At 46.1% G+C, this 25,767-nt stretch overlaps 1 protein-coding gene across 2 annotated transcripts in view; it reads right to left on the bottom strand.

Annotated features, from left to right (window-relative positions):
- LOC309376289 (uncharacterized protein) overlaps positions 1–25,767 on the bottom strand; it is a 96,047-nt gene that overhangs the window by 67,464 nt on the left and 2,816 nt on the right. The window lies entirely within an intron of this gene.

The following is a 25,767-nucleotide window of genomic DNA, read 5'->3' as shown; positions in this document are numbered from 1 at the left end:
GTTTGAGTTCCTATAAATACTGTTGAGGGGGTGTGGTGTATAGCCTCCAATGTTCTGGGCAGAGAGGAAGTTCCCAGGCTAGTGTGCCTTTTCTTCTTTTGTTCCTTAATTACTTGAGGTATCCCTCAAGATATCTTGAGGGATATCTTGATATCCAAATTGCTCTTTAACATGGAACATCACCACAAGAGAATAATCATGGAAGCCATCGAGATAGAGAAACACCCTCACAACATGAACAAGCGTGACGACACATCCCGCTTGCCAGACATCTGGAAATTAGCCCTCCCCACAAAAACTGACACCAGATCCAGAGGCACACAGAACGCCATCACCAATCAACCACACCAGACCCAAACCCAGACCCTCTCCACAGATAAATTACAGACACCATCCAGTAGCCAAACCATGGTGGCACCTCCGGATGCTGCACCCCCCTGCAATCCCTACACAGATCTGGCTGACACAGGCCACAAAACCACAGCTCGCCCCTACACACGAAGCCAAGCCAGAGCACAACTAAGTGCAGTACAGCCATCTTCTCAGAAAAACTCTTCACAAAGTTCAAGAGGTCAAGACACAAAGACTTTAGCAACTAATCCACACCTAATGACCCACCTAAGTGGTACTCAGGATATCACTCAAGAAATCACTCAAGATATCCCTCAAGTAATTAAGGAACAAAAGAAGAAAAGGCACACTAGCCTGGGAACTTCCTCTCTGCCCAGAACATTGGAGGCTATACACCACACCCCCTCAACAGTATTTATAGGAACTCAAACACTGAGATCTTGCTCTGTTCCAGTAACAAGAAGCCGAAAGCACCAGCCTGAAGATGACGAGTGAGACCTCGTCGAAACGTCGCCTAGACACCCCAACTTTTACACGGGAAGACACCCGAGGACACCAAAACCTGCATTCCTGTACCCGTGAAAATCTACGAAAGCATATATATATATATATATATATGCAGGTTTTGGTGTCCTCGGGTGTCTTCCCGTGTAAAAGTTATATAATTTGTTGTACTAAAGGGGCTCCGGCCACTCGCCCCTCCCTCACCTGCCCTTACCCTCCAGCTGGGTCAGGTTTCTGGAATGGAGGCCGGCAGCCATTTACTTTTTGACAAAACAAAACGCAACAGAAATGGTAATGCTGCTCCACTCCATCTCAGGGCACCAGGAGGCACAGTCCAAGGGAGAAGACTATGCTCCTTTGTTACCGGTTGCCCCACTCTGCAAGCTGCTTCCACAAACTTGCAGGCAGAAATTCATCAGGTATAGCGGAACCAAGTAGTCAGGTGTTGGACTTAGATTTCCCCTCAGATTGGCACATAAGACAAAAGAAAGTTTCTTTTTTAAAAAATTTATTAAAAAAACCACAAAGTTAACATGCTTAAAAAGTTAACATGCTTAAAAAGCAGGCACATCTTTTGTATCTTGCAGGCAGATAAAATAAAGACAGAGTTTAGTATAGCTAACTAAGATACTCACTTATGCAACATGTAAGGTGAGAAACTCTGTCGCAACAGTAAAATTAAGATCTGTGTTGCTTTGACTGGTTCCTGCCGCCGCTCATTTTTCTCTGACCCATCATGGATTTAGCCCCAACCCCAAGAAACCAGTAACTGAAGGAGGTGGGTCATGGGAATTGAAGCGCATGCTTTCTGCATACAACACACCCCTGCCAAGCAGCTCCATCTCACCTGCCCCCAACCCCATACCACCCTCTCTCCTCAAATAGACCGGGGCCACTGAGTCCTTCCCAGCAGTAGAATTAGCCGTTCTGGAAGATTCCTAAAATGTTATTAATCCAGAGTTCAGAATTCAAAGGCCCCAAATATAAAATAAACGTTCATAAATTTAGTGGTCTCAGGCCCTAAGGAAGTTAGATTAGCCTCAACCAGAGCCAGGGCCTTCTCAACACTGGCTCCGGTCTGGTGGAACGCTCTGCCTCATGAGACCAGGGCCCTGCAGGATCTGATCTCTTTCCGCAGGGCCTGTAAGACAGAGTTGTTCCGCCTGGCCTTTGGCTTGGAGCCAATTTGATTCCCTCCCTCTCTCTCTCTTTTTCCCCCTTTCTTTCTTTTCCTTCTCCTCCTGCGATGAGGCTACATTTTAATATTTTAATGTTCCATTATTTTAATGTTGTATTTTATTTTTGTTTTAAAGTTGTAATCATTCATCTTGTTTTTATTATTGCTTGTAAGCCGCTCTGAGCCCGGCCTTGGTTGGGTAGGGCGGGGTATAAATAAAAATATTATTATTATTATTATTATTATTATTATTATTATTATTATTATTACTATTATTATTACTATTATTATTATAAATGTACACGGCAAACACATAAGTACAGGGGAGCAATCCTGTCAGCTTCTTTAGGAGACAACAAGAGTCTGCAGGATACAAATAATAGAAAAAGTATTAAACTGTACATTTCAAAGAATATATATATATATATTCTTTGAAATGTACAGTTTAATACTTTTTCTATTATATATATATCTATTATATATCTATTCTATTATTATTATATATATATATATATATATATATATATATATATATATATATATGCTTTCGTAGATTTTCACGGGTACAGGAATGCAGGTTTTGGTGTCCTCGGGTGTCTTCCCGTGTAAAAGTTGGGGTGTCAAGGCGACGTTTCGACGAGGTCTCACTCGTCATCTTCAGGCTGGTGCTTTCGGCTTCTTGTTACTGGAACAGAGCAGGATCTCAGTGTTTGAGTTCCTATAAATACTATATATATATATCAATCACCCTAGCGTTGCATGGCATTCATATATATATATATATATTCTTTGAAATGTACAGTTTAATACTTTTTCTATTATTTGTATCCTGCAGACTCTTGTTGTCTCCTAAAGAAGCTGACAGGATTGCTCCCCTGTACTTACTTATGTGTTTGACATGTACATTTATGAACGTTTATTTTATATTTGGGACCTTTGAATTCTGAACTCTGGATTAATAACATTTTAGGAATCTTCCAGAACGGCTAATTCTATTGCTGGGAAGGACTCAGTGGCCCCGGTCTATTTGAGGAGAGAGGGTGGTATGGGGTTGGGGGCAGGTGAGATGGAGCTGCTTGGCAGGGGTGTGTTGTATGCAGAAAGCATGCGCTTCAATTCCCATGACCCACCTCCTTCAGTTACTGGTTTCTTGGGGTTGGGGCTAAATCCATGATGGGTCAGAGAAAAATGAGCGGCGGCAGGAACCAGTCAAAGCAAGGCAGATCTTAATTTTACTGTTGTGACAGAGTTTCTCACCTTACATGTTGCATGGAGGTGAGGAACAGTGGCGTAGCGTGGGGGGTGCAGGGGGGGCCGGCCGCACCGGGCGCAACATCTGGGGGTTAGGGGGCGCAAATCCACGGGTTAGGGGGTGCAAATTACTTGCCTTGCCCCGGGTGCTGACAACCCACGCTACGCCACTGGTGAGGAACCAAGACAAGTGTGTGTAAGAACTTTTAAAGATAATAATAATAATTTATTTTTTATACCCCCCGCCCTTCAATCTGGATGGGTTTCCCTTAGCCCAAGAGGCTTTGGACTTTTTTGAGTCCACGGCTCCCTTGACCAACTACATTCTGTGAGGCTCCGGAGCCCAGCTATGTCACCCCTTGCCAGCAGAGCTGGCAGCCTCTCGTCCTTTTTCTGACTCCTTCCATTGTGGAGTGTTCCTTCTTCTCCTCTCCCCTCTCCTTAGGAGTCCTCTGGACACCCGCAGTTGCTGCCCCTTCCCCAAAAAGAGGTGCCTCCTCACGCTGCCCCACGGGGGCCTGGGAAGTACCCCCTGGCCAGCTCCAGAGGGACCGTTCGCCTGGGGAGCTTGTAGCCAGGGGTGCTGCAACAAACAGCTGCGCAAACCTTTGGAGGCAGAGATGCAAGAAGGCATTGGGAGGAGGGAGAGGGACAGAGGCCAGTGTTGCTCCCAGCACCCTTGACCAAGCACCCTTGACCATCATTCAAGGCACCAAAGGGTGCCACAGCACCCTGGTTGAAAACCACTGCCCACCCAACAAGCATCATACATGCATCACAGAAAGAGGCAGTCTTGTCTCCTGGCTTGTCTCTTGTCATGATACCTGACAATGTTTGCTGGTTGCCCTTTCCTGACCAGTCTGAGCCTTTCCCTTGAAATGGTAAATACCTCAGTTCTTGAATCCATTGTCACAGATCTACCCCTATTTATGTGAGAGGCTTATAGGTTTTGCAGGATTTGTAAGTGAAAAGAACTATTGGGAAAGGTTTTTCCTTCAACTGCAGAGTAAATATCTGGGGTCCTTAAGAGGGTTTCAGGATTGCTCTGTGAACTCAAAGTGTCTTTTTTCCAGGGAATATTTTATAATTTTTGAATGGTGAAGGATTGTTTTTTCTCTAGGGTGCGTGTCTGCTATGTGTGCACCTTAAGATTTGTGTAACACTCATGCCAACTTCTGTTGCCCAGCGCCTGCAAACCCCCTACTGTGACATCATAGAATGCTTGCAGTTGTGTGTTTTTTAAACCACACCAGCCACTGCTCATCAGGAGCAGAACTGAGCAGCTTCTGTGAGTGAAGTGAAGAGCTGTTTCCCAGAAGGGGAAGCCCTGGGAGAGACTAGGGTTCAAATACCTCCTTACTCAGCTATGCAGCTCACTGGGTGACCTGGGGCAGGTTGTCATCTTGAGCTCCTTGGAGTAGGATATCAATGCAGACGCCCTCAGAAGGTGGTGGACTCTTCTTCTTTGGAGGTTTTTTATACACAGAGGTTGGGTGGCCATTTGCAAGGGATTCTTGAATTGGATTCCTGTTTTGCAGGCAATTGGACTAGATGCACCTTGGGATTCTTTCCAAATTTACAATTCTATGATTTTGTTTAAGTGTCATTTTATTGATTAGATAGGAAACCCCTTCGAGACTGCTCTGAGATGCCAGGTTGGATATAAGCGCCATAAATGAGAAAAGAGAGAGACATGTCGGCCTGTGAATGACCCCAGGCAGCTGGCAGAAGGACTCGGACAGAGGCAGAGGGAACCCGGAGGCTTCAGGACGAAGTTGCTGTTAAGCACTGTGTAGGAATGAAAATCACGGGAGACGAGTAGTAGGTGTCATGTGAGAGGCGTGTGTCCGGGGCAAGCCCCGGGAACTCTCTTTTATTGATTATTACAAACATTGCCACAGGTGTGCTTGTGGCTGATTGGTTGATACAAACACAAAGCAACTTGTTGCTGATTGGTTAACATAAGTACAAGGCGGGAGTTACATATAAATATTAATCACCAATAGATTAAAGGCTGGGAAACGGGCCTGGAACTTAGACAGTCATGAAACTTCCTAATTAAATTATAACTAAAGACTGATATAGCATGACTAAAACAATTACTAATGATTGATCATAACATGAAAGAATATAACAATCGAGTTCCGTAGAGGTGGTCAGCTATGCATTGAGAACAGGTCATCATGAACTTAAGATGAACTGAGCAAGGAGGGAATGTCTTGGTGTTTGGAACAGATTCGTACAGTGTGTGCAGAAGCAGAGAAAAGCTTATGAGTGAGACTTCCCAGAATGCCAGAGAAAAGAAGCAAGAAGCAAGACTTCCCATAATGCCGCAGTTATGTGCAGAAGGAGAACGAAGCAATACTTCCCTTCAGGCGTGCCTGGCAGCTCTGGTCCATGGGGTCATGAAGAGTTGGACATGACTAAACAGCTAAACAACAACATGGCTTAAGAGAAAATTATATGAAAATGACATATCATTGGTATCTAACACCAAGTAAACTGTCAAAAATGTATAAATCTAAATCAAACATGTGTTGGAAATGTAAAGAGAGAGAAGGTTCTTTTTATCATATGTGGTGGCCTTGTAGTAAGGTTAAAGCTTACTGGGAAATGAAATGAAGGGGAAATGTGTGTGCGTCCTATGGAGCGAAGAAGCCATAGCCCCACGACCCTCTCCCGGCTGGAGAGGTGACGCGCGGCTATGGCAGGAGCCTCTTTAGCCGCAAGCCACCTCTCCAGCTGGGAGAGCGTGCGCAGGGCTAAAGAAGCCATAGCCCCGCGACCCTCTCCTGGCTGGAGAGGTGACGTGAGGCTACGGCAGGAGCCTCTCCGCTGCGCGCCTTTCCGCTGCTCCCCGACCTGCTCTTTGGGGCTGGTGGTGGGCTTCCCCCCGCCAGCCCCAAAGAGCAGGTCGAAAGGAACCTGAAGCCTGGAGAGCGACCCCTCTCGCTCTCCAGGCTTCCAAGGTAGCCGCATAAAGGTGACTGAACGCACCTTAAACGGCACCTTGTCTTAGAGGGGGAAAACAAGAGGGGGGAAATTCTCCCCCTCTCTGCACAGTACCTCCTGCCGCTTTGCTGAAGGGGCGCTGGGCAGAGAGGCGGAGAATTTTTTTTTTCTTGTTCTGCCCCCTCTAAAACAAGGTGCGTCCTATTGTCCGGTGCGTCCTATAGAGCGAAAAACAAGGTATTTGATTTTAATTTGTAAATTTTAGCCAATTTTTCCCGTAGTTAAGTACCATTGGTACACCATTTTCATGAAATTTTCTCTGATTGTGTAACATGCCATGAATTTAATATCATATTTCCATAATTTCTCCCATTGGTCCAGCCGAATTACATATCCTATATCACATGCCCGTTTAGTCATAACTTCTTTTACTTCTTCAGCCTTTAATTCCCACTCTAATAATAAATTATACATTTTGGATATATTCTTTTTTGAGTTTTGTAATAATACTTTTCAAAATTTTGATTCTTCTTTTTCAAATCCTATTGCTTTATCCTGATTGAATATTTGGACAATTTGGTGATATTGGAACCATGTGGTACAATATTGGGTCACCTCTTCATATGGTCTCAGCTTTAATTGGCCCTTAGGAGCTGCTAGTATGTTGCCATTTTTCCTATCATATTTTTCTTTTTAACCGATATTACTTCTAACGGTGAGACCCACCAGGGGGTTTCCGGTTCTAACAACCTTCTATGTCGCACCCAGACCTTGTATAATGCATTTCTAATTACATGACTGAGAAATTCTTTATGTACTGCCACTTTGTTGTATATTAGATAGGCATGCCCACCGTATCTGTTGTTCCATCCCTCCAAAACCAAAATGTCACTGTTATCCAATTTGATCCAATCCTTGATCCAACTAAAGCATGCTGCATCGTAATATAGTCTCAGGTCTGGGAGTCCAATGCCTCCCCGCTCTTTTATGTCGGTTAGTAATTTATGTTTGATCCGTGGCTTTTTGCCTTGCCATATAAACTTTGTTAGGTCCATTTTCCATTTTTTAAAACAATCATCTTTACCTATTATGGGAATCATTTGAAAAAGGAACAAGAGTTTTAGTAAAATATTCATTTTAATAGCCGAAATTCTACCCCAGAGTGTTAAATTCAATCTTGTCCAAATTTCCATTTCTCTTTTTGTTTCTTCCCAATTTTTTTATAATTATCTTCAAACAAATTTATATTTTTCATTGTTATTTGGATTCCTAAATATTTCACTTTTTTTACAATTTGTAATCCAAATTTTTCTACCAGTTCCTTTTTCTCTTGGTCTCCCATGTTCTTTACCATTAGTTTCATTTTTTCTTTATTCAAAGCAAAACCTGAGACCCTTCCAAAGTTTTCCATTTTTTCTAGAGCCTTTGCTATGCTTTCCTTTGGATTTTCCACCATTAACACTAAATCATCGGCAAATGCCCTTATTTTGTATATTTTCTCCCCTAGGGATATTCCATTTATTTCTTGATCCAGTCTGATTTCTTGATTTAGTATTTCCAAAATCAAAATGAATAATAATGGTGAAAGTGGGCACCCTTGTCTGGTGCCCTTCTGTATTTTAAAATAATCAGTCGTGTCATTATTTATTATTATATTTGATTCTTGTTGTTCATAAATTGCTTTTAACCCTCTTGTTTTTTAAAAAAATAATATTTATTGAAATTTCATAAGATTACAAAGATAAGAAAATAATAATAACAATAAAACAAAAAATACAAAATACTGAAAAATAAAAACAATTAAAAACAAATCACTTTTTCCATAACATATCTTTCATTTACTTATTTCCTTGACCTCCTCACACCTCCCTTTTTTGTATTCTACTTCAGTTAGTTAATTCAGCAAATCCTCTCCATCTTTGTTTTTATCTTAATCCTTTATCTTAATATATTGTAACTTTACATTCTCACCTGTGAACAACCCATTTTTACATACTCCTTTATAACATTGCTGCTAAAACCACATAACTTCATTCCAGCATCCTTCTAACATTCATTAATTTTACAGTGTTTGTGTAGATAGTCTTTAAATTTCTTCCAACCCTCTTCTACCGATTCTTCTCCCTGGTCTCGGATTCTGCCCGTCATTTCCGCCAGTTCCATATAGTCCATCACCTTCATCTGCCATTCTTCCCTGGTGGGTAGATCTTGTGTCTTCCAATACTTCGCAATCGGTATTCTTGCTGCTGCTGTAGCGTACATAAAAAAAGTTCTATCCTTCTTTAACACCAATTGGCCAACCATGCCCAGGAGAAAGGCCTCTGGTTTCTTCAGAAAGGTATATTTAAATACCTTTTTCATTTCATTATAGATCATCTCCCAGAAAGCCTTAATCCTTGGGCACGTCCACCAAAGGTGAAAGAATGTACCTTCGGTCTCTTTACATTTCCAGCATTTATTATCAGGCAAATGATATATTTTTGCAAGCTTGACTGGTGTCATGTACCACCTGTATATCATTTTCATAATATTCTCTCTTAAGGCATTACATGCCGTAAACTTCATGCCTGTGGTCCATAACTGTTCCCAGTCAGCCAACATAATGTTATGTCCAACATCTTGTGCCCATTTAATCATAGCAGATTTCACCATTTCATCCTGAGTATTCCATTTCAGCAGCAGATTATACATCCTTGACAGAGTCTTAGTTTTGGAATCTAACAGTTCTGTTTCCAATTTTGATTTTTCCACCTGGAAGCCAATTTTCTTGTCCAAATCGTATGCCTCCATTATTTGATAATAATGAAGCCAATCTCTCACTTTGTTTTTTAGTTTTTCAAACCTCTGCAGTTTCAATTTATCTCCCTCTTGTTCCGAAATTTCCCAATATTTCGGCCATTTGGCCTCCATATTGAGCTTTTTCTGAGCCTTCGCTTCCATCGGTGACAACCACCTTGGGTGGTTTTCAAGTAAGTCCTTATATCTTGTCCAGACATTAAACAATGCTTTCCTGACAATATGTTTTTTAAATGCTTTATGTGCTTTGACCTTATCATACCACAGATATGCATGCCACCCAAATACATTGTTGAAACCTTCTAAGTCCAAAATGTCTGTGTTTTAAAGAAGCAGCCATTCTTTCAGCCAGCAAAATGAGGCTGATTCATAGTAAAGTTTAAGGTTTGGCAGGGCACATCCACCTCTTTCCTTTACATCAGTTAGTATTTTAAATTTTATTCTAGGCTTCTTGCCCTGCCAGACGAATCTAGAAATATCTCTCTGCCACTTCTTGAAACAGTCCATTTTATCCAAAATTTGCAATGTTTGAAACAAAAACAACATTCTTGGCAATACATTCATTTTTATCACAGCGATACGGCCTAGCAATGAAAGCTTCAGATTTGACCATATTTCTAAATCCTTTAGATTTAAGCCGGCGAGCTTTGCTCCAGTGGCGGTTAGGCATTGGTATGGGTATTGTTATGTAGATGTATGGGGAGGGAAGCGCCATCACCTCCCCCGAAGATTGAAGGCTAGTCCGGTAAAGGATTCCGGGGGGCTTGGCCCTATCGGAAGCCTATTGAGGCCAGGGCCCAAGGCACGCCCCCCGAGCGGTGACCCCGGGGGAGTGCCTAGTTGATGTGCATCAGCAGGGCTCCCCCTGCTGGTGTTAACCCTTCCGGGTCTTCAAGCAAGCAGGCCGAAGCCAGATTGTTGGATAGGACCAATGCCTAAGCCAAAACTGCTCATCACCTGTAACCAATAAAGTTGTGGCCAATTTTAGCCCATTAACCTTAAAATAACAGCGTCATGTGTCCTTCCTAGTGGTGGGAGGCGGGAACTCGCCACGCAACCTGGCTTGGCCAATTCAGCTCACAATGCATTCTCAAAGTCTCTGGGGTCAGTTTGACACCATAGTCCCCTGAGAAAGCCCTTTTGAAAGTTGCTATCATACAGCCGAGTGGAGTGCTTGAATTACAAGCTGTTCAGCACTCCCCCCGCATCGCTATGTCCCTTGTGAAGTGCTACTCACCAGATTCTCAGAGATTCATTTCCCTTTGTTCGCGATCAAAATGCCGTCGCCTGATTTGGAAATGCGGTAGTGAAAAGTCCACATTCAGTGCCCCAGCACCCTGTTACCATCAATTCTGTTGGAACCGGTTCAGACCAGTCTGAACCAGCTGAAATCAATTGGGAAAAGTCCATGTGGGTTCCAACTTGCCCAGACGAGTTTGAACAGGCCTAGAGTAGTTGGAACTGGTTCAGACTGCTTGGAACAGGTCTAGGCTGGTTTGAACCGGTTGGAACAGGTGGATGTCATTTGAAACTGGCCCAAGCTGCTTAGATTGGGTCCAGGTCGGTTGTAACAGGTCTATGTCGCTTGGAAACCAGCCCAGCCCAGTTGGAACAAGTTCATACCAGTTGGATCCAGTCCAAGCAGGTTGGAACCAGCACAAACCAGTTGGAAAAAGGTTGTGGTGGATTGCCCAGACCAGTTTGAACTGGTTCAGACTGGTTTGAACCGGTCTAGGTTGGTTTGAACCGGTCAAGGCTGGTTGGAAGCTGTTCAGACCGGTTGGAACCTTTCCAAGCCGGTTTGAACAGGTCTAGGCCAGTTTGAGCCAGTCCAAGCCGGTTTCAACCAGCTCAAATCAGTTAGAAAAAGTATAGGCAGGTTCTAACTTGCCCAGACCAGTTTGAACTGGCCCAGATTGGTTGGAACTAGCTGAGACGTCTGCAACAGGTCTAGGCTGCTTTGAACCAGTCAAAACCAACTTGTGCCGGTCCAAGCTAGTTTCAACCGGTCTAGGCCAGTTTGAACCGGTCTAGGCCAGTTTGAACCGGCCAAAGCCAGTATGAACATTTCCAAGTGGGTTGGAACTGGCCCAGACCTGTTGGAGCAGGTCCAGGCCAGTTGGAGCAGGTGCAGGTCATTTGAAACTGGCCCAAGCTGGTTAGAAAACTCCAGGCCAGTTGGAACAGGTCTATGTCGCTTGGAACCAGCCCAGCCCAGTTGGAACAGGTTCATACCAGTTGGATCCAGTACAAGCCGGTTGGAACCAGTGCAAACCAGTTGGAAAAGGTCCCGTGGGTTCCTACTTGCCCAGAACAGTTGGAACTGGTCCAGACTGGTTGGAACCAATCTAGGTTGGTTTGAACCGGTCCAAGTCAGTTGGAAGCTGTTTAGACCAGTTTGAACTGGTCTTGGCCAGTTCCAACCGGTCTAGGCCAGTTTGAACTGGCCGAAGCCAGTATGAACAGTTCCAAGTGGGTTGGAACTGGCCCAGACAGGTTGGAGCAGGTGCAGGTCATTTGAAATTTGCCCAAACTGGTTGGAACAGGTCCAGGTTGGTTGGAACCAGTCCAAGCCGCTTGGAACCTGTTCAGGCCAGTTTGAACCGGTCCTAGCTGATTTGAACTGGTCTAGGCCAGTTTGAACCCGTCTAGGCCAGTTTGTGCCCGTCCGAGCCGGTTTGAACAGTTTGAGGCCACTTGGACCAGTTCTGTGTCACTTGGAAGCAGCCCGGACTTGTTGGAACCAGTTCATACCAGTTGGATCCGGTCCCAGCCAGTAGGAACCAGCCCAAACTAGTTAGAAAAGGTCCAGGCGTGTTCCAACTTGCCCAGACTAGTTTGAACTAGCCCAAACCGGTTGGAACTAGCTTACACAGGAACAGATCTAGACTGTTTTGAACCAGTCCAAGCAGGTTGGAACAGGTCCAAGCTAGTTGGATCCTGATCAGACCGGGTGGAACCGGTCCAAGCCTGTTTGAAAAGGTCTAGGCCAGCATGAACCGGTCCAGGCCGGTTCATACTGGTCCAAGCAGGTTTGAACAGGACTAGGCTGCTTTGTACTGCTCCAAGCCGGTTTGAACCGATTGAGGCCAGTATGTGCCGGTCCAAAGTTTGAACTTGCCCAGACTCGTTGGAACTAGCTCAGACTAGTTGGAACAGGTCCAGGTTGCTTGGAACAGGTTTATGTCACTTGGAACCAGCCCAAACCTGTTGGAACCAGTTCGTACTGGTTGGATACGGTACAAGTCAGTTGGAACCGGTCCAAGCCGGTTTGAACCAGCTCAAACTAATTGGAGAAAAGTTCAGGCAGGTTTCAAACTGCCCATACCAGTTTCAACTGGGCCAGACAGGTTCGAACTTGCTCAGACTGGTTGGAACTGGTCTAGGCTGGTTTCAACTGGTCCAGGTTGGTTGAAACAGGTCCAAGCTGGTCGGAATCTGTCTAGGCCCGTTTGAGCCGGTCCAAGCCATTTGGAAGCTGTTCAGATCGGTTTGAACCAGTCCAAGCCAGTTTGATCCGGCTGAGGCCGGTTTGAACCAGTCTTGGCCAGTTTCAACTGGTCTAGGCTGGTTTGAAATGGCCCAAGCCAGTTTAAACAGTTCCAAGTGGGTTGGAACTGGCCCAAGATGGTTAGAACAGGTCCAGGCTGGTTCAAACAGGACTATGTCGCTTGGAACCAGTCCAGACCTGTCAGAACCAGTTCATACAAGTTGGGTCCCGTCGAAGCTGGTTGGAACCAGCCTAAACCTGTTGCGAAAGTCCTGGCAGGTTCCAACTTGCCCACACCAGTTTGAATTGTCCCAGACTGGTTGGAACTGGCTCAGACTGCTTGGAACAGGTCTAGGCTGTTTGAACCGGTCCTAGTCGGTTGAAACAGGTCCAAGCCGGTTTGAACAGGTCTAGGATGGTTTGAACTGGTCCAAGCCGGTTGGAACAGGTCTAGGCCAGTTTGAAATGGCCCAAGTCAGTTTGAGCAGGTCTAGGCCCATTTGAACCGGTTGAGGCCAGTTGGTGCCAGTCCAAGCCAGTTTGAAACTGCAAGGGGGTACCGAGTACAGACCCACCCATAGGAGTTTGGCTCTGCTGGTGGCACCTCCCCCCTTTGGTTTTGCTCTGCAGTGGCATCTATTCTCCTTGCCTCAGCGTTGAAGATGCCTGCAATCTTGCCACCTGGGCAGATGGGTTACCTTGAGTGAGGCCATTAGGTCCTGCATAGCTTGAGGCTTTTCAGAAAAAGGCAGGGTATGGGTTTTCCAGTTTAGCAGGTCAGTACAGTGGTGCCCCGCAAGACGAATGCCTCGCAAGACGGAAAACTCGCTAGACGAAAGAGTTTTCCGTTTTGGAGGTGCTTCGCAAAACGAATTTCCTATGGGCTTGCTTTGCAAGACGAAAATGTCTTACGAGTTCCTGCGGGGGTTTTTTCCTCCCCCCCTTTTTCTAAGCCGCTAAGCCGCTTATCCGCTAAGCCGATAAGCCGCTAAAAGCCGCTAATCCGCTAAGCCGTCAATGGGCTTGCTTCGCAAGACGAAAAAACCGCTAGATGAAGAGACTCGCAGAACGGATTCTTTTCGTCTTGCGAGGCACCACTGTAGTAGTGAATGGCACATATTGCAAGGTAACAGAACCTATGGGCCATGCACTGGTGGGGCGGCCCTGATCATCTGTGGGCCCGGGCTCTTGGGGTCCCAAAACGGCTCTCAAAGGGAACATCGGGGCTTGGCCCCCCTTCTTGTTACGAAGGTAATGTCCTCCTTTAGATGGAAGTGGCATTGGGGGGGGGCTTGTTGCATCACTTTCCGTCATCTTTATTACTAACCTCTTTCCAGTATCACTTCTTGCATCCATAACTGCCCACAGGCCTGACTTTCTCTCAGTGTCTGGAGTGCCTACAGAGTTGCTGATGTCACCCCGGGTTGGAGTTGCGGCCACTTCTCCAGGTTCGGCTCCTCCCACAGCTCCCAGGGCCTCCTTTTCCTGGGGGGCTTGGACTTGGGCAATTTGGGCTTGATTTTGTACCAGCACTGGGGCTGGCAAGGAGGGCACATCCGGAATGCTAGATGGAGCTTGTAATAATTGGACTGCAGCGGGTGGCTGGACTGGAGGTGATGGCACAATCCTGGCCGAAGGGGCATATGAAGGCAGAAGGAGATAATCCTCCTCTTCTGGGTGGCCCTTGTATATCTTCTTAGCAGGGGCTGGAGGCTTGGGTTTATCTATGTTTTTTTCCGGGCCTCCTGCTTCACTGCTAAAATCTGGCAGGTGTCGCCCTTGCACTTCTTCATCCATGGAGGATTTTTCATGCAAACATTATACCACTGATCAATATAGGGGAATTGATCTGGGTGGCCTCCTGGGTCCCTAGTTACTGAGACCCAAACTAGGCGGCTCAATTCCACATCAAAACTACCTTCCGAAGGCCATTTCGGAAAGCCACTTCCGACCTCGGGAGGAGGTGTTGTTGCGGGCTTCTGGCTCCCAGCCCCGCGCGATCTTGGGAATCCTCGGCCGTGTCATCCCGGGCCAGCTTTCCTATCCAAGGGGGAGTTCGGTTAATGATGCAATACAACAGGAACTGTGTTCCGTGAGGTATGCCTCCTTTGACCAAGCAGTAAAGCTTATTCAGAGATTCGGCAGGGGAGCCCTGTTAGCTAAGTGTGACATCGAGTCTGCCTTTCGTCTTCTTCCAGTTCACCCGAACGACTTCCGTTGGCTGGGTTTTAAATTTGAAGGGGCATATTTTATAGATAAAGCCATGCCCATGGGATGCTCGGTAGCATGTGCAGCCTTTGAGACCTTTAGCACCTTTCTTTAGCACCTATTTTCAGCAGCTTACTCCATCACCTTTTTCGGCGCCTTGTGAATATGCGAAGTGGTTTGCGACGACCAGCCAGATTCTGTTGCACGTGGGATCCTCTTAAAGAATGTGACATTATCTCGCTCAGATCTAGTTCGCCATATTAGGAGCTCAAAAACTGATCAGCTAGGTAAAGGGGCCCTAATTCGGCTTATAGCAACTCAAAAGAAAGGGCCACGCCCAGTAAAGGACGCAAGACAATTTATATATATGAGACCAAATACCCCTGGACCATTTTTTATACATGCAGATGGCTCCTGCCTTACAAGACATAAGTTTACATGCGTTATGCCTAAGGCAATTGCTGCTTGTGGTTTCCCCCAGCTGAATTTCTGGCCCACTCATTCGGATCGGGGCAGCCACCTACTGGCTGAAAGGATAAAAGATCTGGTGCCGATGGAAGTCAGATGCTTTTAAAGGGTACATTCGGAGGCCTTTATGACTGTTTTCATCACCCCTGACCCCTCCTTGTTATGCTCTTTTCCTTTTAGGTGACGTGGTTGTGCGCGTTTGGATCATAGGCCATAGTAACGTCCACTGGACCAGAAACCGTGCTGTCAACCGTGGCCAGGGGTGTGGGTTAGATCTGCCAAAGCATGTTGAAATCTCCTGGATCACTCGCTGTGGAATGCGTTGGGCGGAATTTCTGCCAGCAGTAAAAGCTAGAGCCGCCATGAAAGGCCCACCCGATGCCCTTCTTATTCAGCAGGATGGAAATGATTTGGCCTACCGGAAGAGCGTGGACTTAATGTGGAACATTTTCGATGGTTTTGATGATCGGAGGATTTCTTCCCCAAATTTAGTCATAATTTGGTCATCACTGTTGGAAAGGCGCACTTGGAGGGACTGCCGATGCCCTATTGCTATGAACAAATCCAGAAAGATCCTGGAACGCTCAGTGGCGCGTAGAGTGGCAGTGCTGGGGGTGGGTGGGTCATTGACCACCCCAACATCCAGTTCAGCAAGGTGACCCTCTACTGCGAGGATGGCGTGCATATTTCCAATGAGGAAAACGATGTTTGGTTGGCTGACAGATCTGTGGGGATTAGGGATTGGTTGCAGGTCTGAGGGTATTGGCGGCGAGCTTTGCTCGAGTGGCGGTTAGGCATTGGTATGGGTATTGTTATGTAGATGTCTGGGGAGAGGAGCGCCATCACCTCCCCCGGATATTGAAGGGTAGTCCGGTAAAGGATTCTGGGGAGCATGGCCCCGTCCAAAACCAGGGCCCAAGGCATGCCCCCCGAGCGGTGACCCCGGGGGAGTGCCTAGTTGATGTGTATCAGCAGGGCTCCCCCTGCTGGTGTTAACCCTTCCGGATCTTCAAGCAAGCAGTTGGAAAAGTGGAGAGTATGGACACTAAGATTGAGAAAAAATCCACATTAATAATGGACCTTTCTAATCAAGTGAACCAACTGACAACAAAGAACAAAGAGCTAGACAAGATGGTGCAGGAGATAAAGAATAAGTCATGAAAACAAGAGGAAGCCATGAAAAAAATTCAGGCGGATCAAAGAGATTCAAACAAAGAGGAAACTGAGGAACTGAGGAAGGTTCAGGAAGAGACCCTGGATGCAATTGCTGTCCTTGAGATGAAGGAAAAGGAGATGTTGTTGCGCTTCCGAGGAGTTAAAGAGAACCAGGAGGAAGAAATTTCAACAAAACTATTGAAATAACTGGCGGATTGGTTAGGGATCAAGGGAGATGAATTACTTTTGGACATTGAAAAAATATTTAGGATTAAGGTGAACAAGTCAAGAAACAAAAAGGGACCAGGAGATTGTTTAGTATTTCTGAACTCGAGGCTACTCAGGGAAAAAATCCTATTAAAGAATAGAAATGATCCCTTGTGTATAGAGGGCAAAGTAATCGAGATTATGAAGGTGATCCCAACCAGGTTGTTGAAGAGGAGAGATAATTCCAGATTCTTAATGACAGCGCTGAAGAAGAATAAAATTCTGTTTAGGTGGGAATTTCCTGAAGGACTTACCTTTACATATAAAGAGAGAAGAAGAACCCTTAGATCGGTGGAGGAGACCAGAATTTTTGGGAGGAAGTACTGGGAGGAGCTGGGAGGAGAAAGGCTCCAAGAGCGAGAAGAAACAAGATAAAGCTAGAATTATTATAACGACTTCTACCTTTTGTGCCCTTATATTATTATTATTTTTTCTTTTTCTTTTTCTTTACCAACTACCCCTGATTTTAAAGTAGTTCATATAAATTTAATAAAAGTGTATGGCCTTTAAGTGTATTTCCTGGAATATTAATGGTTTGAACAGTAAATTGAAAAAGAACAAAGTAGAATGTACCTTAAAGAAAGGAAAATGGGATATAATATGTCTACAAGAGACCCATGTATCTAAAAATCATATACGGGTACTAAAAAACAAGAACTTGGGTCTGGAGTTTATAGCCGCAGGAGCGGAAAAGAAAAGAGGGGTGGTAATTTATGTAAAACCAGCGTTAAGTCCACAACTAATATTTCAAGACGAGGAAGGTAGAATAGTAGGAGTAGAAATACAAATAAATCAAGAAAAGATAATAGTGGCAGGAGTGTATACTCCAAATAATAATAAATCTGAATTTTACAGAAAATTGGAAGAGAAGCTTTGGGAATTTGAGAATGGAAAGATAATTATGATGGGAGATATGAATGGAGTTATATCTATTGAAATGGATAGAACCAAGAGAGAGGGAAAATCAAACTCAGGCAGACTACCATTATCGTTCTTCTAGTTGACTGATAATCTTAATTTATTCGATACCTGGAGATTGAAGCAACCCACTGAGAAGGATATTACCTATTTTTCTGAAGATAAAAAATCGGGAGGGAGAATAGACGCAATTTGGGCCTTGAAAAAATTGACATTGAGCTTGGTAAAAGCAGAGATTCTGAATAAATCTCTCCCAGACCATAATCCAGTTACTATACACATAAGCTTGAAAAAACATACGAGAGGGAAGTGGAGGATGAATGATGAGGTTTGGAGAGATGAGCAAAAGGTGAATTAAATGAGGGAATTGGCGCGAAGGGTGGATAACCTTATTACCAGCCCCGCGTCTCCAGCCGGGAGACGGTCGCGGGGGGCTGCTTTAGCCCCGTGCGCGCTCTCCCAGCTGGAGTGGTGACACGCGCCTATGGAGGCTCCTGCCATAGGCGCGCGTCACCTCTCCAGCCGGGAGAGGGTCGCGGGGGGCTGCTTTAGCCCCGCGCGCGCCGTCCCGGCTGGAGAAGTGACGCGCGCCTATGGCAGGAGCCTCCATAGGCGCGCGTCACCTCTCCAGCCGGGAGAGCACGCACGGGGCTAAAGCAGCCCCCCGCGACCCTCTCCCGGCTGGAGAGGTGACGCGCGCCTATGGCAGGAGCCTCCATAGGCGCGCGTCACCTCTCCAGCCGGGAGAGCACGCACGGGGCTAAAGCAGCCCCCTGCGACCCTCTCCCGGCTGGAGAGGTGACGCGCGCCTATGGCAGGAGCCTCCATAGGCGCGCGTCACCTCTCCAGCCGGGAGAGCACGCACGTTGCTAAAGCAGCCCCCCGCGACCCTCTCCCGGCTGGAGAGGTGACGCGCGCCTATGGCAGGAGCCTCCATAGGCGCGCGTCACCTCTCCAGCCGGGAGAGCACGCACGGGGCTAAAGCAGCCCCCCGCGACCCTCTCCCGGCTGGAGAGGTGATGCGCGCCTATGGCCGCTGCTCCCTGACCTGCTCTTTGGGGCTGGTGGTGGGCTTCCCCCGCCAGCCCCAAAGAGCAGGTCGAAAGGAACCTGAAGCCTGGAGAGTGAGAAGGGTCGGTGCGCACCGACCCCTCTCGCTCTCCAGGCTTCCAAGGTAGTCGCCTGAATGCACCTTAAATGGCACCTTGTTTTAGAGCGGGATAACAAAAGGGGGAAAATTCTCCCACTCTCTGCGCAGTGCTTCCTGCCGCTTCGCTGAAGGGGCGCTGGGCAGAGAGCAGAAGAATTTTTTTTCCTTGTTCTCCCCCCTCTAAAACAAGGTGCGTCCTATTGTCCGGTGCGTCCTATGGTGCGAAAAATACGGTAATACAAGAATAGTGATTGATCTTCTAGAATATATTGATATGAAACCTAGTAAGAAGGTGTCAGTGTTACTGGTAGATGCGGAGAAAGCTCTTGACAGTGTGGACTAGAATTTTCTGGTCCACACTATGGAAAGTTTGAAACTTGGGAACAAAATTTCGAATGGTATTAAAGCGATCTATGAGAACCAGAAAGCTAAGTTAATAATTAACAATGAAATAACTGAAGAATTCCAAATTGAAAGAGGCACCAGACAAGGATGCCCTCTATCCCCACTTTTGTTTATTATGATGCTGGAAACACTCCTAATAGCAATAAGAAAGGAGCCAAAAATCAAGAGGATTAGTCTAGGTAATAGACAATATAAAGTTAAAGTGTTTGCGGACGATGTAATCATGACTACAGAAAACCCAGAAGAAAGTATACCAGAAGCACTAAAGAAATTGTTTGAATATGGAGGAGTTTCAGGCTTTAAGTTAAATAAAGAAAAATCTAAATTATTAACAAAAAATATGGGGGTAAAGGAACAGGAAGAATTGGAAAGAGTAACAGGCCTTAAAATGACCACGAAAGTTAAGTATTTGGGGATCTGGATCATAAATAAAAATACAAATTTGTACAAGGATAACTATGTGAAGAAGTGGAAGGAAATAAAAGGACATCTAAATAAATGGAATAAATTGAACTTGTCCTTATGGGGAAGGATATCCTTCATAAAAATGCTCTTCCTTTTCCAGATGATCCCAATAATTATCGGGACAAAATGTTTTAAAGGTTGGCAAAAGGATCTACCTAATTTTATCTGGCAAGGTAAGAAGCCAAGAGTAAGGTTCAAAATACTGGTGGAGCCGAGAGAAAGGGGCGGGTTCGCAGTCCCAAACCTCAAGCTGTATTTTGAGGCTGCATGGCTGAAAGATTGGATGCTACTGACAGATACCGAAATCTTAGACCTGGAGGGCTGGGACAAAGTTTTCGGGTGGCATGGCTACCTGGGTCACGATAAAATAAAAGCACATAGAGGATTCACTAATCATTTGGTGAGAAAGACCCTATTCGAAGTCTGGGAAAGAAATAAAACAATAGTAACAGCCAAAACTCCATGGTGGCTATCACCTATAGAGTCATCAGCCTTGCATAGAAGCAATATGAAAGCTAGCTGGCTAACATATAGGGAACTCGTAGAAGAGATCAAAGCTTGCCCAACAGTAAAGAAATTTGAAGAATCAAAAGAGAGGGGGGGGTGAATTGGTTAGAATATTTCCAATTAAAAACAATATTTGAGAAGGATAATAACATTAAGGGGTTTGATAAAAAAAATCTCAGTATGGGAAAAAGAAATTTTATATAACAACCAACAAAAGGCTAGTCCGGTAAAGGATTCCAGGGGGCTTGGCCCTGTCGGAAGCCTATGGAGGCCAGGGCCCAAGGCACGCCCCCTGAGCGGTGACCCCGGGGGAGTGCCTAGTTGATGTGCATCAGCAGGGCTCCCCCTGCTGGTGTTAACCCTTCCGGGTCTTCAAGCAAGCAGGCCGAAGCCGGATAGTCGGATAGGACCAATAAAGTTGTGGCCAATTTTAGCCCATTAACCTTAAAATAACGGTGTCTTTATTCCTGCTGGTGGGAGGCGGGAACTCGCAACGCAACCTGGCTTGGCCAATTCAGCTCACAATGCATTCTCAAAGTCTCTGGGGTCAGTTTGACACCATAGTCCCCTGAGAAAGCCCTTTTGAAATTTGCTATCATACAGCCTAGTGGAGTGCTTGAATTACAAGCCGTTGAACACTCCCCCCGCATCGCTATGTCCCTTGTGAAGTGCTACTTACCAGATTCTCAGAGATTCGCTTCCCTTTGTTCCCGATCAAAATGCAGTCGCCTGATTTGGAAATGCGGTACTGAAAGGTCCACATTCAGTGCCCCGGCGCCCTGTTACCATCAATTCTGTTGGAACCGGTTCAGGCCGGTTGGAAACCAGTTGGGAAAAGTCCATGCGGGTTCCAACTTGCCCAGACCAGTTTGAACTGGCCCAGACTGGTTGGAACTGGCTCAGACTGCTTGGAACAAGTCTAGGCTGATTTGAACCGGTCCAAGTCGGTTGAAACATGTCCAAGCCGGTTGGAACCAGTCTAGGCCAGTATGAACCGGTCCAGGCAGGTTTGTGCCAGTCCAAGCTGGTTTGGACTAGCTTGGACTAGGCTGGTTTGAACCGGTCCAAGCCGGTTGGAACTGGTCTAGGCCAGTTTAAACCAGACTAGGCCAGTTGGTGCCGGTCCAAGCCGGTTTGAGCTGGTCTAGGCCGGTTTGAACTGGTCCAGGCTGGTTTCTGCCGGTCTGAGCCGGTTTGAAGAGGTCTAGGCTGGTTGGAACAGCTCTGTGTCACTTGGAAGCAGCCCAGACCTGCTGGGACCCCTGAATACTGGTTGGATCCAGCCCAACCCAGTAGGAACCAGCCCAAAGCAGTTTGAAAAAGTCCAGGCAGATTCTAAGTTCCCAAGGCTGGTTTGAATTGGCCCAGACTGCTTGGAACTGGCTCAGACTGGTTTGAACAGGTCTAGGCTGGTTTCAACCAGCTGAAACCAATTGGGAAATGTCCAGGCGGGATCCAACTTGCCCACACCAGTTTGAACTGGCCCAGACTGGTTGGAAGTGGCTCAGACTGCTTAGAACTGGTCTAGGCTGGTTTGAACCGGTCCAAGTCGGGTGGAACCAGTCCAATCCAGTTTGAACCAGCTGAAACCAGTTGGGAAAAGTCCAGGCAGGATCCAACTTGCCCACACCAGTTTGAACTGGCCCAGACTGGTTAGAACTGGCTCAGACTGGTTGGAACAGGTCTAGGCTGGTTTGAACCGGTCCAAGTCAGGTAAAACAGGTCCAAGCCGGTTGGAACCAGTCTGGGCCAGTTTGAACCGGTCTTGGCCGGTTTGAACAGGTCTAGGCCGGTTTTAAACAGCCCAAGCCAGTTTGAGCAGTTCCAAGTGGGTTGGAACTGGCCCAGACAGGTTGGAGCAGATTCAGGCCAGTTGGAGCAGGTGCAGGTCATTTGAAACTGAATTTGACTGGTTCAAACCAGCCTACACCTGTTCAAACCGGCTTCAACCAGCACAAATCAGCTTGGACTGGTTCAAACCAGTCTAGACCTGTTCCAACCAGTCTGAGTTGGTTCCAACCAGTCTGGGCCAGTTCAAACTGGTCTGGGCAAGTTGGAGCCCACCTGGACCTTTTCCAACTGGTTTCGGCTGGTTCCAACTGGCTTGGGCTGGATCCACCTGGTATGAAATGCTTCCATCTGGTCTGGGCTGCTTCTAAGAACCGGCCTGGACCGGTTCCAACCCACTTGGAACTGTTCAAACCGGCTTAGACTGGTACAAAACTGCCTTGACCAGTTCAAACCGGCTTGGACCCGCAGAAACCGGCCTAGACCGGTTCAAACTGGCCTAGACTGGTTCCAACCAGCTTGGACTTGTTTCAGCCGACTTGGACTGGTTCAAACCAGCCTAGACCTGTTCCAACCAGTCTGGGCCAGTTCCAAGTGGTCTATGCAAGTTGGAACCTGCCTGGACCTTTTGCAACTGCTTTGGGCTGGTTCCAACCAGTGTGGACCGGACACAACAGGTATGAATTGGTTCCAGTTGATGTGCATCAGCAGAGGTCCCCCTGCTGGTGTTAACCCTTCCGGGCTTTCAAGCAAGCAGTTGGAAAATGTCCAGGTGGGTTCCAACTTGCCGAGGCCAATTGGAACAGGCCCAGACTGGTTGGAACAGGTCTAGGCTGGTTTGAACCGGTCCAAGTCGGTTGAAACAGGTTCAAGCTGGTTGGAACCAGTCTAGGCCAGTTTGAACTGGTCTAGGCCGGTTTCTGCGGGTCCAAGCCAGTTTGAACTGGTCAAGACAGTTTTGTACCGGTCTAAGCCGGTTTGAACAGTTCCAAGTGGGTTGGAACTGGCCCAGACAGGTTGGAGCAGGTCCAGCCCAGTTGGAGCAGGTGCAGATCATTTGAAACTGGCCCAAGCTGGTTACAACAGGTCCAGGCTGGCTGGAACAGGTCTATGTCGCTTGGAACCAGCCCAGACCTGTTGGAATCATTTCATACCAGTAGGATCCAGCCCAAGCCAGTTGGAACCAGCCGAAACCAGTTGGAAAAGGTCCAGGCGTGTTCCAACTTTCCCAGACTGGTTGGAATTAGCTCAGACTGGTTGGAAGAGGTCTAGACTCGTTTGAAACAGTACAAGCCGATTTGTGCTGGTCGAAGCCGGTTTGAACTGGCCTAGGCTGGTTTGAACTGGTCAAATTCAGTTTCAAATGACCTGCACCTGCTCCAACTGGTCTGGACCTGCTCCAACCTGTCTGGGCCAGTTCCAACCCACTTGGAACTGCTCAAACTGGATTGGGCTGTTTAAAACCGGCCTAGACCTGTTCAAACCGGCCAAGACCGGTTCAAACTGGCCTAGACGGTTCCAACCGGCTTGGACCTGTTTCAACCGACTTGGACCGGTTCAAACCAGCCTAGACCTGTTCCAACCAGTCTGAGCCAGTTCTAACCAGTCTGGGCCAGTTCAAACTGGTGTGGGCAAGTTGAAACCCGCATGGACTTTTCCCAACTGGTTTCAGCTGGTTCAAACTGGATTGGACCGGTTCCAACCCGTCTAAACCAGTTCCAACCGGTTTGGACCTGTACCACCCAGCTTGAACTGGTTCAAACAAGGAATTGAAATTGAGCAGAATGAAATTGAGAGAGTGCACCGGGTGTTCACATCACGAGGAGGCTCTGGACTTCCCAGGGTTGTAATTATGGCATTCACAAGAGAGAAGGTAAGAGATCAAATTTATAAATCACTCCGGCAGAAAGCAGACCTGCAGTTTAAACAGCGAAAGGTCATAGTGAGACCAGACTTTTCTCAGGAAACGCTTCAAAACAGGAAATGTATGCAGCAGTTTGCACAAGATTTCTACTATCATAAAATCCTCTTTACCTGGGCCTACCTTGCTACACTGTTGGTTTTTAAAGACAGCAGGAAATATTCTGCTAAGAACCCTGGTGAAGCAAAAAAAAATGCTAGCTGATTTAGGAGTTGGACTACAAGGACAGACTGAGCAAGAACTCTCATGTTCGGAAGAATTACAGGTAGACCAACAGGGAGCGTCGAGTGAAGAATCTCAAGAATCTCCAGTACAGAGACAAGAGAATAAGAGAAGACGGAAGTCAAGAGGGGAAGGAAACAGCAAGAAATAATATATACTAGAGACATCTAAAATGGTCTTTTGTAAATATATATATGTTGCTTTTTTCTGATATAAACTTTCCAAGAGCGAAGGGAGAGGAGTGTGGTTCTCCGAGATACCATGAGACAGGGATCATGCAGATCCCTAACTGAGTCTCAGGGGGGAGTTGAATGGGCCAGAATTGAAAATATAATATATGTACACAGAGGGATTCAAAAAACAAACAGTAGCTGGGATAATGGATAGATCTTTAAAGGTTTTATCTTTAAATGTTAACAGGCTGGCCTCAAACACTACAGAGCACTGACACTGGCAAAGAAAACGAAAGTGGATATACTATGGCTTCAGGAGACTCATAGAGCCAAAGCAAAAAACCGACCTTTGTTACGCTCTCAGCAATGGGGCCTAATAGCAGAATCGAAAGCGACAAACAAGGCTAGAGGGGTCGCTATACTATGTAATGCAAATCTTAGGCCGAAAAAAGATAATGATGGTAGATTTATATTCTTAAAAATTAAAGTGTCACAAAAAATATTTACAATAGCTAATATATACAGCACTAACAGCAGACAGAAAAAAATTATAAAGAAAACCTTGAATAGACTGCAGTTTTACGCTGAAGGGGAAGTTATCGTTACAGCAGACTTTAATTGGAATATAAAGAACGATAGTACTTTCAGATTATCTAAATGGGGATTAAAGGATGTTTCTGAGAGAGGAAACCCCAATACCAAACCTACCTTCTTCTCCAACAGACATAAGACTTTCTCTTATATTGACTACGTGCTAATTAAAGAAGGGACTGAAATCAGTGTTAGAACGGCAAAAACTATGGGAATATGGATTTCAGACCATGCTCCACTATTTGGGGAGCTGGGACTGGAAGAGGATGGAAAAAGTAGGAGATGGCGGTACAATAACCTAATAATGGCAAAAGAGATTGACAGGGAATATATTAGAAAACAAATTGGTTGGTATTTTAAAGAAAACAATGCTTCAGCCGAGATCCCGGTAGGATGGGACGCTTTCAAAGCTGTTATATGAGGACATTGTATACTGAAAGAGATTGCGATTAAGAAGGATTGGTACTCGGGGAGACGGGGGAAAAATTAAAGAGATTGAAATCTTGCAACAACAGCAACAGGTTGCTCCTCTAAGGAGGAGACAGGAGCAGTTAAGAAAGGTCTGTTCTCACTGCAGACTCTCACTGAGTCTATGCACACCCGAAGATTGAGGAACTGCACCGGCAGATGGGAGGATGTTTACCAGTTGAATTATCAGCCAGCCCTCAATTTGTGCCACATTTAAATACAGACCAGCTGTACAGATAGTAGTAAGGAATGTGGATGGGCTAGGGGACATAATTGATGAGTGGGTAGAGTTGTTGGGGGATTACGGATGTCATATCCCCTTGTATTTTCATGATTGGTACATACCCGTTTGGGTACAAGCATTACCAAGGCAGCTGTGCCTTATACCCATATACCCTTAGAAGGGTTTCGGCCGAGACCAACCTATCATAGGAGGTAAATGGCCGGGGAACCTAAAAGAACTGTAGTCGGGTTCTCCCACCCACCACCCCAAGGTGCACTTCCTCCCACCATACTGGCCACAGTAGCCTTCTTTCCTCC

This window comes from Podarcis melisellensis, assembly GCF_964234715.1.
Source record: "Podarcis melisellensis genome assembly, chromosome: 8".
NCBI classification, from domain to species: Eukaryota; Metazoa; Chordata; class Lepidosauria; order Squamata; family Lacertidae; genus Podarcis; species Podarcis melisellensis.
This window is presented reverse-complemented; position numbering and strand designations above follow the sequence as displayed.